Source organism: Sinocyclocheilus grahami, unplaced genomic scaffold (genome assembly GCF_001515645.1).
Source record: "Sinocyclocheilus grahami isolate Dianchi unplaced genomic scaffold, SAMN03320097.WGS_v1.1 scaffold310.1, whole genome shotgun sequence".
Lineage (NCBI taxonomy): Eukaryota > Metazoa > Chordata > Actinopteri > Cypriniformes > Cyprinidae > Sinocyclocheilus > Sinocyclocheilus grahami.
This window is the reverse complement of record NW_015505489.1, coordinates 1,148,271-1,160,952: the sequence shown is the minus strand read 5'-3', so window position 1 is coordinate 1,160,952 and position 12,682 is coordinate 1,148,271.

Sequence of the window (12,682 nt, the reverse complement as noted above, 5' to 3'; positions counted from 1 at the left end):
CTCTTGTGTTATATACAGGTGCATCTCAATAAATTAGAATGTCGTGGAGAAGTTCATTTATTTCAGTAATTCAACTCAAATTGTGAAACTTCGAGTATTAAATAAATTCAATGCACACAGACTGAAGTAGTTTAAGTCTTTGGTTCTTTTAATTGTGATGATTTTGGCTCACATTTAACAAAAACCCACCAATTCACTATCTCAACAAATTAGAATACTTCATAAGACCAATAAAAAATTTTTTTTTAGTGAATTGTTGGCCTTCTGGAAAGTATGTTAATTTACTGTACATGTACTCAATACTTGGTAGGGGCTCCTTTTGCTTTAATTACTGCCTCAATTCGGCGTGGCATGGAGGTGATCAGTTTGTGGCACTGCTGAGGTGGTATGGAAGCCCAGGTTTCTTTGACAGTGGCCTTCAGCTCATCTGCAGTTTTTGGTCTCTTGTTTCTCATTTTCCTCTTGACAATACCCCATAGATTCTCTATAGGGTTCAGGTCTGGTGAGTTTGCTGGCCAGTCAAGCACACCAACACCATGGTCATTGAACCTGCTTTTGGTACCTTTGGCAGTGTGGACAGGTGCCAAGTCCAGCTGGAAAATTAAATCAGCATCTCCATAAAGCTTGTCAGCAGAAGGAAGCATGAAGTGCATGAAGAAAATTTCTTGGTAAACGGGTGCAGAGACGTTTTTAAAAAACACAATGGACCAACACCAGCAGATGACATTGCACCCCAAATCATCACAGACTGTGGAAACTTAACACTGGACTTCAAGCAACTTGGGCTATGAGCTTCTCCACCCTTCCTCCAGACTCTAGGACCTTGGTTTCCAAATTAAATCCAAAACTGTGCATCAGTCCAGTTTTTCTTCTCCTTAACCCAGGTAAGATGCCTCTGACGTGGTTCAGGAGTGGCTTAACAAGAGGAATACGACAACTGTAGCCAAATTCCTTGACACGTCTGTGTGTGGTGGCTCTTGATGCCTTGACCCCAGCCTCAGTCCATTCCTTGTGAAGTTCACTCAAATTCTTGAATCGATTTTGCTTGACAATCCTCATAAGGCTGCGGTTCTCTAAGTTGGTTGTGCATCTTTTTCTTCCACACTTTTTCCCTCCACTCAACTTTCTGTTAACATGCTTGGATAAGATACAGCACTCTGTGAACAGCCAGCTTATTTGGCAATGAATGTTTGTGGATTACCCTCCTTGTGAAGGGTGTCAATAATTGTCTTCTGGACAACTGTCAGATCAGCAGTCTTCCCCATGATTGTGTAGCCTAGTGAACCAAAATGAGAGACCATTTTGAAGGCTCAGGAAACCTTTGCAGGTGTTTTGAGTTGATTAGCTGATTGGCATGTCACCATATTCTAATTTGTTGAGATAGTGAATTGGTGGGTTTTTGTTAAATGTGAGCCAAAATCATCACAATTAAAAGAACCAAAGACTTAAACTACTTTAGTCTGTGTGCATTGAATTTGTTTAATTCAGTTTGAGTTAAATTACTGAAATAAATGAACTTTTCCACGACATTCTAATTTATTGAGATGCACCTGTATGTATGCATGTTTGGATGTATATACCCAGAGTTCCTGAAAACCACAACAAATTCCTTGTGTGTTTGTGCACACTTGTCAAATAAAGCTCATTCTGATTCTGATAAGAATTATGACTGAAACTACCCACATCACTGTTAGTGTAGTGAAAGTATGTTGGAATGTTGATGTATTCTCTGATTTATGGAGTATGTTATTTCAAAAAGCAATTCCCTTTCTTTGAAATACAAAGTAATTTGTTGCAGGCCCCAGCTCAGTAGATCAGATTGCTGTAACCTGTAAAACAGGATAAAGTGAAAAGAACATGAGAGTCACGTCTAGTCCTTCACATCTGCTGATGTGAGGAGGTATGTGCTGTATGCTATTCTGATCACAACTCCCCAGAATAAAAAAATAAGAGTGTTTTTTTTTTTCATTCTGTCCATGCAAATACATATGCAGTCATTAAATTTGTATTGCGGCACTGCATGAGGAAATAAAGCAATACTGTATAACCAATGTATGCCAAAGATCAGGTCTACTGGAAGGCGTGGATGCCGCCCGTACAACAGGAAAAAGCTTGAGTATCCTGTTGACTCATGCCATGTGTAGTTGTTAGCGTGCACAATTTGAGGTAAGTGATCTTTCCACCATTCCTTTTGCTTGTCTGCCAGTATCCTTAACATTTGTAACAGGGCACGATTTAACCTCTCGACTGGGTTGCCTTGAGGGTAGTATGGCGATGTTCAAGAGTGGCCAATTCCAGTGAACTGTTGGAGGGTGCAGAAGAGTTAATTTTCAAACTCATGGCCCTGGTCGTGATGTAATTTTGCCGGATATCTAAAGCATGGAATGCAATCTTGGAATAAGCGTTCAGCTGCAGTCCGCCCCGACTTGTTCTTGGTCGGGTAAGCTTGGGCGAACCTTGTGAAGTGGTCCATGACCACCAGGATATATTCACATTCTCTGCTGCTTGGCTCCAGGTGCAGGTAGTCAATGCATACCAGCTCCATGGATGAGTGTGTGGCGATACTCGATGTGTATGGTAGGTTTCTTCTGTTTTATACACTTTTTGGTCATATACTCCTCCACTTCAGCTTTCATGTATGCCCAGTAAAACTGCTCCCTCCCTTGTCTCACTTGAGAGATTACTGGATAATCATTTTGAGCTTGAATCAGTTCATTTTGCTCTATTGCCGGCAACCAGTTGGTGAGTTGCTGTGATTCATCCTCCACTATAGACTTATACAGAGCAGCGACCCAGGCCCATCCTTTCTCTCTGATGCATAACTGCCCTCCTATGCCATTTGCCCCGTTCCCGATGTCCTTTCAGAACAGCATATTTGCGCTTTACTCATTCTTATCGACCACCGGTACAGCCTGCACTCAGGACTATTATGCACGCGCTGCACGCATGGACCAGTGCTTTCTGCGTAATGCATTTTATTTGCAAGGTCTGTGCACGCAGCATTTGCATAACGGTCCTCAGAGTGGGCTGTACCGAAGAAGGATGGCAGAGCAAAGTGTGGATGCGCTGTCCTTGAAGGACGTTCAACTTGGACTGGAAAATGGTCAGTTTACTGTTAAGAAACCCACGTCAGGCAAGTCTGATGTATGGGAGTCTTTTTCGTGTGTCATAGACGCAGATGGAAAAAAATGACCCTTTACGCAATGTGATAAATGCCTAAAAGTTTTACCATTCAGCAGTCACAAGACTGGAACCTCAGGTTTAAGGTGGCTCTCATGCCTCATCACAAAGGGGCAAACCAAACTGACATTTACTAAGTCTAGGCCAGTGCCAGAGCAGTTTAAAAAAGAGACCACAGAAAAATTGTGTTGAATTTGTCTGCCAAGACATTCGACCATATGATACTCTCTCCGGAAAAGGCTTCGCACAGCTGGCCCAACATTTGGTCGACACAGCAGCAAAAAATAGGAAAATTCTATGTCAGTGAGATACTACCACAACCAACAACGGTGTCAAGAAATGTTGAAATGAGGGCTCAGTCTGCGTAGACATGTCGTGGACGAAATCAATGCACCAATATCGAAGTTTGAATGTGCAGTTACAGCAGACACATGGACAGAAACCTATCGTAAGACGTCCTTTTTGTCGGCAACCATCCATTACGTTAATGAGCAATCTGAGCTACATTCAAGAGTGCTTTTTGCTGCCCCTTTTGACCCAAGCACCTCAAAGACGGTTGAAAACATTCGAAGGCACCTGCTACAGAATCTCAGAGTGTTTGGCATTGATGCGACAGAAATGGGCAGAAAGATAGTTTTTGTCACAGATAGTGGAGCCAACATGATCAGTGCCTTACGAGGATACATGAGGCTAAACTGCACAGCGCACATACTAAATATGACTCTGTCCAGTACGTTTGGTGCTGCCATAATGGAAATGTCTCCAGAGATCGCTGGGCTTCTAACTGATGTTAAAAAGTTGGTCACATATTTCAAACACTCAGGACAGCAGGGCAAGCTAAAAAAAAGTCACTAAAACAATCCGTAGAGACACGGTGGAACTCCAATTTTGACATGCTGAATTCTGTTTTGGAACAGTACAAAGACATCGCATCTGGGCTGACTGAGAGCAATAATTCTGACAAGATCAGACGCATCAGCGCCAGCACGCTTTACTAGTTACTAGTGTCATTCCTAAAACACTTCAAAGAGGCAACTGACGACTTGGAAACCGACAACACAGCTCCAAGTGCCTCACTGGTTCTTCCAGGGTCTGTGCGATTAATTGAGCATTGTACATCAGCCACAAAATACCCTCTGCTCTCTGAAATCGCAACCGTCTGTTGCCGGGTTTCCATCCAAAGTTGCGAATTTAACTTATGCGCAAAACTGGAATATCGCATAAAACATTTGCGAACAAGCATCGTTTCCATCCAACAAGTCAAAGAGAACAAAATCGTCACTTCCTGATAAACTGACACTATAAATCACTAAGAAAAATAGGAGAATATAATAATTTTCATACATAATAAATTACTTGCGCCTCAGAGCGAGCAGACGAAACACAACGAATGCGGTCATTACTTTCGGAGGTGAATGCTGCTGTTTGGGAACACAGTCGTGTAAGACATTTCTGGGAGGCAGTTATACAGAAATACTTTGATGACAGACTTTGCTCGTGCATTTCCGAATGACCAAAACAACATTTCAGATGCTGTGGAATGAGGTCGATCCGTTGGTTAGTCAGGTTTTGCCATCCCGTAGCGCAAAGTCACATTACTTTTTTGATGCGCTCTGAGGAATTTATTTGCAAAATTTATTTCCATCTCCCATTATTCGCATCAACCCTTTTTCACAGGTCAAAAACTACCTCAAGCAAGCGTAAAAACTTTTTTGCGAATTAAGGGATTTTTATTCGAAAATTGGTGTTTCCATCACTCGTTTCTCATGCGATACTTCAAAATGCGCATTAAAATAGGGTGATGGAAACATAGCTTGTGTGACACGGCTGAAATAATTATTGTCAACAGACAGCACTTTGCCAAATTCGGTTCACATGCTTTATAAAATAGCAACCTTTCTGACACCAAATCTGCTAGGTTTAAAAATGTTGGATGAAAAAGGGCGACAGGAGGTTATACAGGGAGTCAAGGAGATGATCGAAGATTTAAAGTTTGATACACATGATGAGGATATTGAGCCAACGCCTGCCAAAAGGCCTACTCTTCTCCGCAAATTTTCAGATTGGGAGGATGATGAAAAATCATATGGATCAACATCACTAGATGTTCAGATTCAGGAGTACAGGACCATGAAACTTGAATTATCACGTCAACAAAATGTTTTGCAATGGTGGAATTCACATCGTTCCCAGTTTCCTGCCCTGAGCAACCTTGCAAGTTATGTCCTCTGCATTCCGGCCACGAGTGCACCTTCCGAGAGAGCATTCAGCCTTTGGGGTTGGATTTTGGAAGAGAGACGTTTGGTACTGAAACCGTCGTCAGTCAGTGACATTCTTTTCCTGCATGGATATTTAAAATAATTTGGAAAAAGATGATTTTGCAAGTAAGTAAATGGTTTTCGTTCATTTCATTAATGGCTTACAATTTTGAGATGACATTTCATTTATTATTAGTTATTATTGTTGCATTAATATATTTTCTTTTGTAGGAGAGATGTTGAAATCGACGTTGGGACATTTTTTGTTAAATTGTTAGGTTAAAACGTGATTTAATTTCGCAATGGCTACATGCCAGCGGTTTTGTTCTTTTGCTTATAATTTTAAATGACAGATATCTTTTTTTTTCTTCTCAGCGACACTTTTCCTATTGTGTCGACAGGAAAATGTTACATTGGTATTTTGAATAAAAATAACAAATAGGCTACAATTTTTGTACCTACATTTATTTAAAAAAAATTCTGCAACACATTTTACTATTGCGTTGACAGCTAAATGTTAAAAGCATCTTGACAAGACGAATAAAAATAAATAAAATTTTTGTACAACCTACAATTTTATTTATCTCTCTCTTTCAGTAGTGGAAATTTAAATGTGAGATTCTGGAAACGAGATCTAAATTTAGCGGGAACGGTCGGGTCGGGAAGAAAAATATTCTAAGCGGACAGCGGGTGAATAAGGAGTGAATATATAGTGGGAGCGGGTGGGTGCGGAATATAACCTTGCGGGAGTGGGCGGGAGCGGGACTAAAAAAATAGTCCCGCACAGACCTCTACTGTGAAGTGTGTGGTGTAGAATATATAGTATCAACATTTTTCACATACCGCCCACTTCAATGCCAGGAACTCGAGTTTACCACTGTGTAACCTGTAGTTCTTCTCCGTTGCCGTCAATGTTCTGGACCCATACCCGATGATGCTCAACTTCCCATCTTGTTGCTGTTACAGGATAGCCCCTAAGCCCCTTTCTAATGCATCATTATGGAGCAAAAAGGGTAAGTTGAAGTGTGGATATGCCAGCACAGATTGGTTTACTAATATTCCAATTAATCTTTTCAGAGTCTGTTGGTGGTCCCTGGTCCATTCTACTGGAGTCCTGGATGGTAATTGCAGACATTTAGCTTTACTCCTGCATTGTGCAACTTGTGTTGTCCCAGGCTTTGCTTGCAGCAACTCATACAATGGTTTTGCAACCCTGGAGAAATCTTGAATGAATGTACAGTAGTAACTTCGAAACCCAAGTAGCCTCCTCACATCACCCACCGTTTGGGCTGTCCTGCTCATTAAGGATTGGACTGCTTCCAGGTCTTTAGGGTCCACACGCACCCCTTCAGCTGACACTAGGCATCCAACATACCATATGGAATATCTCACACTTTTCAGGTTTTAGCTTGACACCGTATCACTGGAGAGCCCTCAACAATACAAGGATGTTTTCAACATGCTCATCAAAGGATCTTGCATAACAAAGGACATCATCCAAGTATGGGATGCAGCACTCGTCCCTAAGTAAATTGATCATTTCCTCCATGCTGCGTTGGAAGGCAGCAGGCACATTGGACAATCCAAAGGGGACTGTCCCCAGGATGTGATGAATGCTGTCATGTTTCTTAATCCCTCTGCGATATACCCTTTGGTGGTATGCTTTGTGTAGGTCGAGGATACTGAACCAACAGTATCCTCCAAGTGTGTCAATCAGATCCTGTATTCTGAGCAATGGGTGACGGATTAGGGAGGTAATCAATACAGAGCCTCAGCTTGCCATCTTTTTTTGTGGACACAGACTACTGGAGTGGCGTATGGCAACTTTGATCCATCGATCCATCCTTTTGCCAAGAGATCCTGTATGTAGCCCTTCATCTCATTGATTAGAGGTTTCAGTATTGCTGAATATGCCCTCTGAACTGGGATGTCATCCATGAGTGTGATTGGCATATGCAAGCTAGCTATGCACCCAATGTTACTGTCATCTCTGCTGAATGCGCCAGACTCCTCATACAACATTCTCTGAACAACCTCTCGTTGGGCCTCTTCCAGATGATCCAGGTTGACAGGTAGATGACACAATGATGTTTTCGCCTCATCCTCTTGAGTGGTCACAGCATGGATCATCGTTGTCTGCCTTGGCTCACTGGCTTTCTCAGACTCCACTAATATCCTCTCAATCCATTGTAATGTTCCAATCACTGTGCCACATGTTAGGTTCACATCACCCACTGTGATATTTCTGATTAGTTTGGAAACACAAGGGTCACTTTGGGGTTGTATGTTTAAGAGTCCCTCTCCAGTGTCCAAGCATCTTAAAAGACTATTTTCATGAGGCTCAAACAAGACCGCCGAGTCAGACTGTGCCATCTTCGAAGAGATTCAGCACTTCACCCAGGCCACTTGTCCTGCCCGGATAACTACCCCTCTTGGAACAAACTTCAAGCGCCCGTCTCCATCATCTTCTTCAGCGGCTCGGACAGCCTTAACTAAATTTTGTGCCTTTTCACAAGGGATATCAATAGCTCCGGCCAGTAGTGAGGTAAGTGTTGGCATCAGTTGTTCAGACTGCCCCTGAATCAGTTCTTCAACTAAGTTGAAACCCAGGAGTAGTCTCTCAATTGGCATCTTCGTCCATGCACCGCAGACAGCACTGTAAGCTGTCTAAGTTGGTTGACTGGTGGAATATTGGCAGCCACCCTCACTTCGTACAGGCATGGAGTGTTGTATGGCGTCTACCATGCTAGTGAAAGTGTCGATCCTAGTGGTAAGTTGTTTAATTGGATCGTCCTGACCTTTTTTTGTAGCAGCCTCTTTTGCAGCTTTCATGTACCTGTCTGGTTCATCCCTAACTTGGGCACTATTAGTTATGGACGTTTTTGCTCTGGTTGGTGGGCGCAGTCGGCGTCTCATTTTTGTTGCTTGTGATCTTCATAACATGTCTGATGATAGCATCATTGATTACGTCACTGTCCGCTAACAAGGGATTCAACTCGCTATGAATATCTTTACACCTGTGGCTTAGGCCCTTGTAAATGGTGTGTAGGAACACATCCTGTACTGTAGCTGCACAATGCTTCCTGTCTGAGTCAGCTTACTTCGCCACATGCTTCAATCTGCTTCAATCCCATGACTTGAACTACTGGGGTGTTTCATGTTCTGTGTTTTCAGTTCTCTGCTACTCCGGTCCCCCAAATGTGATTGTAAGAACCCTTTTAAATCAGCTACATTCACATCATCCTTGATTATCAACATGTCCTTAAAAACCTGGTTTGATAATTCGCAGCACCCTTCGGACAATGTCAACTTTGCAAAAGTTCTCTTTCAGGCCGCTGTCTATTTTTCTGCACACATTGTTGTATGATGTCTGAAGAGTGATCCCCAATCTGGCCTTTGTGTATCTTAAACTTACGTCACATAACTGCCAAATTCAATCTGTGCTTTCGCGCTTTGGCTGGCGCTGCACTTGCCATATAATCACAACTATGCAGTGTTTTCAACTACATAATGTTTATTTTAGGTTTCAGACATTTAAATAGACATAAGTACTTGTAAAACAATACATTTAGAGTTAGAGTAAAATACACACAGATGTCTATGGAAGCAGCAATAACAATCTATTCAAATATAATTTGCTGATGTGTTCTATTCATATCAGATACACATATTGTAAGTAACTATAAAGTTCACTCTATTCTTTTCCCAGTTCAGCAGACACTTTCGGGAGAAATTTATGAATTTACGTGCCGTAAATCCGACTGACAGGACTTTCTTAACTGCAGCGCGAACAAACTAACAAACAGCGCCCATCTCACGTTATAGATTAAGATAATTTATAAAGGTTTTTAAATGACAAAATACACTGGCTTACACATATTTGTGAACCGGAATATCAGGTAGTTGATGACATTGTAAGCAAGTTTGTAAATATTTTGAATAAAAAAGGAAAAACAAATTAAAAGCGATTCAAGTGTCATACAGTGTTTTCGTGGCTGCGGTGTGTCACATGACAAGCATGACGCATCGCCATGAAAACAATAAGAGAAAACCTTAAAAAAACTCACTCTGGGGGGGTCAGTTAGAATATTTTAAACTTACTAATGAAAGGGTTTAAAACCATTAAGTGTTGCATAAAGCTCCTTAACTGTCAGTTTCCTAAGTAAAATCTAAGGTTGGGAAAACTTTACCTTAAGAGATTCATGATCATAAAATAGATGAACAGAGATGAATTATTAGATGATATTAGATGAATTACTAATTTGTATGTTAGCACTGCATAAGGAAATAAAGCAATATAACCAATGAACTTATAACAATATAAATATTCACAAAAAAACACACAATAATATACATACTTTGTGTATCACAAATCCCTTAGTACATATCACGTATGTTTTGTTGTTACAATCTGATCCATGACACCTTGATGCATGGGCTTCATCCACTATCTCTGGAAGATGGATGGCCCCCATAGTGTCTCAGAGCTGCATTTTGCTGAGGTTTCCACTTTTGACGTGGGGGTGTGTAGTCATCTTCACTCTCACTGGAGATTCATACTTGGCCCTGAGTAATCAACTGCTCACCAAGGAGCAATGTGAATTAAAGTAACTTCAGTGGTTTTGTTCCCAAAAGCTGGAGCTAAACTCTGCCGAACAGTTTCCCTCTGAAAAATAAAAGATAAAAAATAAGAATATAAAGGAGAGATGGTTGCTGGCAGAAGCCATGCATGCTGATGTTTTGTTGCAGATCTACGACTCCACCCCCTGAATTTTCCCCTGCCCTGTATCATGCTCTCTCATTGGCTGTAGGTTGTCGCCGATGTCATTTCCAGTCAAAACGCATTTTACACAGCGGGACTGTGAGTTGCCACATGTCCAGATATTTAGCATGCCAAATATATCACGGGCAATGGCGAGGTGTCAGCACTTCTCTCAGATTGCATTTTTGATAACACACACTATGAGATTGTCGCTTGCGTGAACGAGCACTGATTTGCCTCCGATTTCAGGCATTTGTCAGCAATTTCCACAAAACTGTTGGTGAGTGAAAATCGGGGCTAAAATGGTGCAGTGTAAACCCGGCATTAGTTGTCACAATGAGTGATATTGACCATGGACCATGTAAAACAGCAAACCTCTGGGCAATCAGCTGCAACAAGGGAAATTGGCAGAGTCTGTAATAAAACGTGAATCAACATCGGCTTGACTTTTCAGAGTTCGTAAAAACTCAAGACACATTAAGTTTTATTTTTTGTTTTTACTTACACCGCAATAAAAAGTGTACAACCTATTTACACTAAGTGACTAGAGAATATCCATAATGCACTTTTGGGGTCTTATCAAATTAAATGATTAACAAATGAAAAACAAAATAATAAGCGAAATGTAATCAAATAAGGTGTTTATTAAATATAAAATGAGCACAGTAAACAGGATGTAGATGGTCAGATGTAGTAGAGCAGTGATGATGAAGTAACAGGCTTTGGCAGCAAGGAGCAAACTGCAATGGGATGGTGAAAAAGACCATGTTTCCCATACAGTGATGTAACTCGCTGATTAACCACCATAGTAAAATGAATTGTTGTGGAAACTAACTAGCTAGTCACAATTGTTAGGCCACCTATCTCTCAAATGGACCATTGACACTTTATCTACAATCTCAATTAGGAGTGTCAATGGTCCATTTGAGAGATAGGTGGCGGTAATGCACTTATAAGTCTGCGATCCGCCATAAAGCAAGAAGAAGAAGAAGACATGTCACTCGCCGGCTGTCGAGGACGCGCTCAGGACAGTTCAGACATTGCGGTGCATCAGAGGTAAAAAAATTTAATAAATACTGTTCAGTTTCTTGCAAAGACCGATCGTTTTGTGTCTTTACACATCAGTGCATTGTCACAAGCCGCAGGGTTTAATTTGGTTTTGTTTGTGTATGTTTTTTTGACTCTCAAAGCCGTGATTCCCATTCACTTCCATTATAAGACTGACAGACTGCAACGGTTTGAGTTAAAAATCTTTGTTTGTGTTCTACTGAAGAAACAAAGTCACCTACATCTTGGATGCCCTGTATAAGCATACAGACATCAAATTTTCATTTTTGGGTGAACTATCCCTTTAATGCAGTTTCATCTGTTAATCAACCAGTCATCATTCTCTGCAAGGTCTCTAAAAATATGTATTTTGTACAGCACTCTGTCTGCCAAATAGCTCTATATCAGCCATAGGAAATGTTTATTGTTATGCCTCATTCTGGTCATTTTATAAAAAACCATTTCCGTCTTGTTGGTACATCTATTGGTACATCCCTAAGAAAAGTAATTAATTATTTGATAAAAGTGTTACATTTGCAGATTGTATTGCTGTTCATAATAATAGTAAAAAGGAAAACACAGTAGGCTATACTGTGTATAATTATAGTATTTTATCAAAATGCTGCGTGATACATACTGTAACGGGGCTGACGAGAGGCGTGCGGATCCATGTGCAAGCTTTATTTAACAACAGAAGTGGTAAAACACAGGCAGGGTCGATCAATGGCAAACAGGTATATGGCGGGCAAAACACAAGAATAGTCCTAGGGCTAGCGTAGGTCACTGATCGGCAGACAGAATCACAGGGGCGAGACGAGAGGGAAAAATCCAGGAAGACAGGCAAAGATCAGAAACCGAGAGAACAGGCAAGGCAAGGCAAAACAAGGAAACACAGAAACTAGGATGGACAGGATTCGTGACAGAGCCCTCCCCCCAAGGAGCAGCTTCCAGACGCTCCAAACACTATACGATCCAGGTGGGCGGTGGAGCGGAGGCGGAACAGGGGTAGGGACGGAGGGCCAAGACCAAGGATAGGAGAGACCAGGGACTGAGGCAGAGCCGGCGGAGCAGGGAGCCAGGGTGGAGCCGGCAGTACAGGTGGAGCAGAGGACCACCACAGCAGAGCAGACGAGACCGAAGATCCCCAAGGCGGAGCAGAAAACCACCAGGGCCAGACAGTAGACCACCACGGCGGAGCAGAGGACCACCACGGCCAGACAGTAGACCACCACGAGCAGGCAGAGCAGAAGACCACCACGGTAGCACAGAGAACCACCACAGCGGAGCAGAGAACCACCAGAGCCAGACAGTAGACCACCACGGCGGAGCAGGCAGAGCAGAAGACCACCACGGTAGAGCAGAGAACCACCAGAGCCAGACAGTAGACCACCACGCGGAGCAGAGAACCACCAGAGCCAGACAGTAGACCACCACG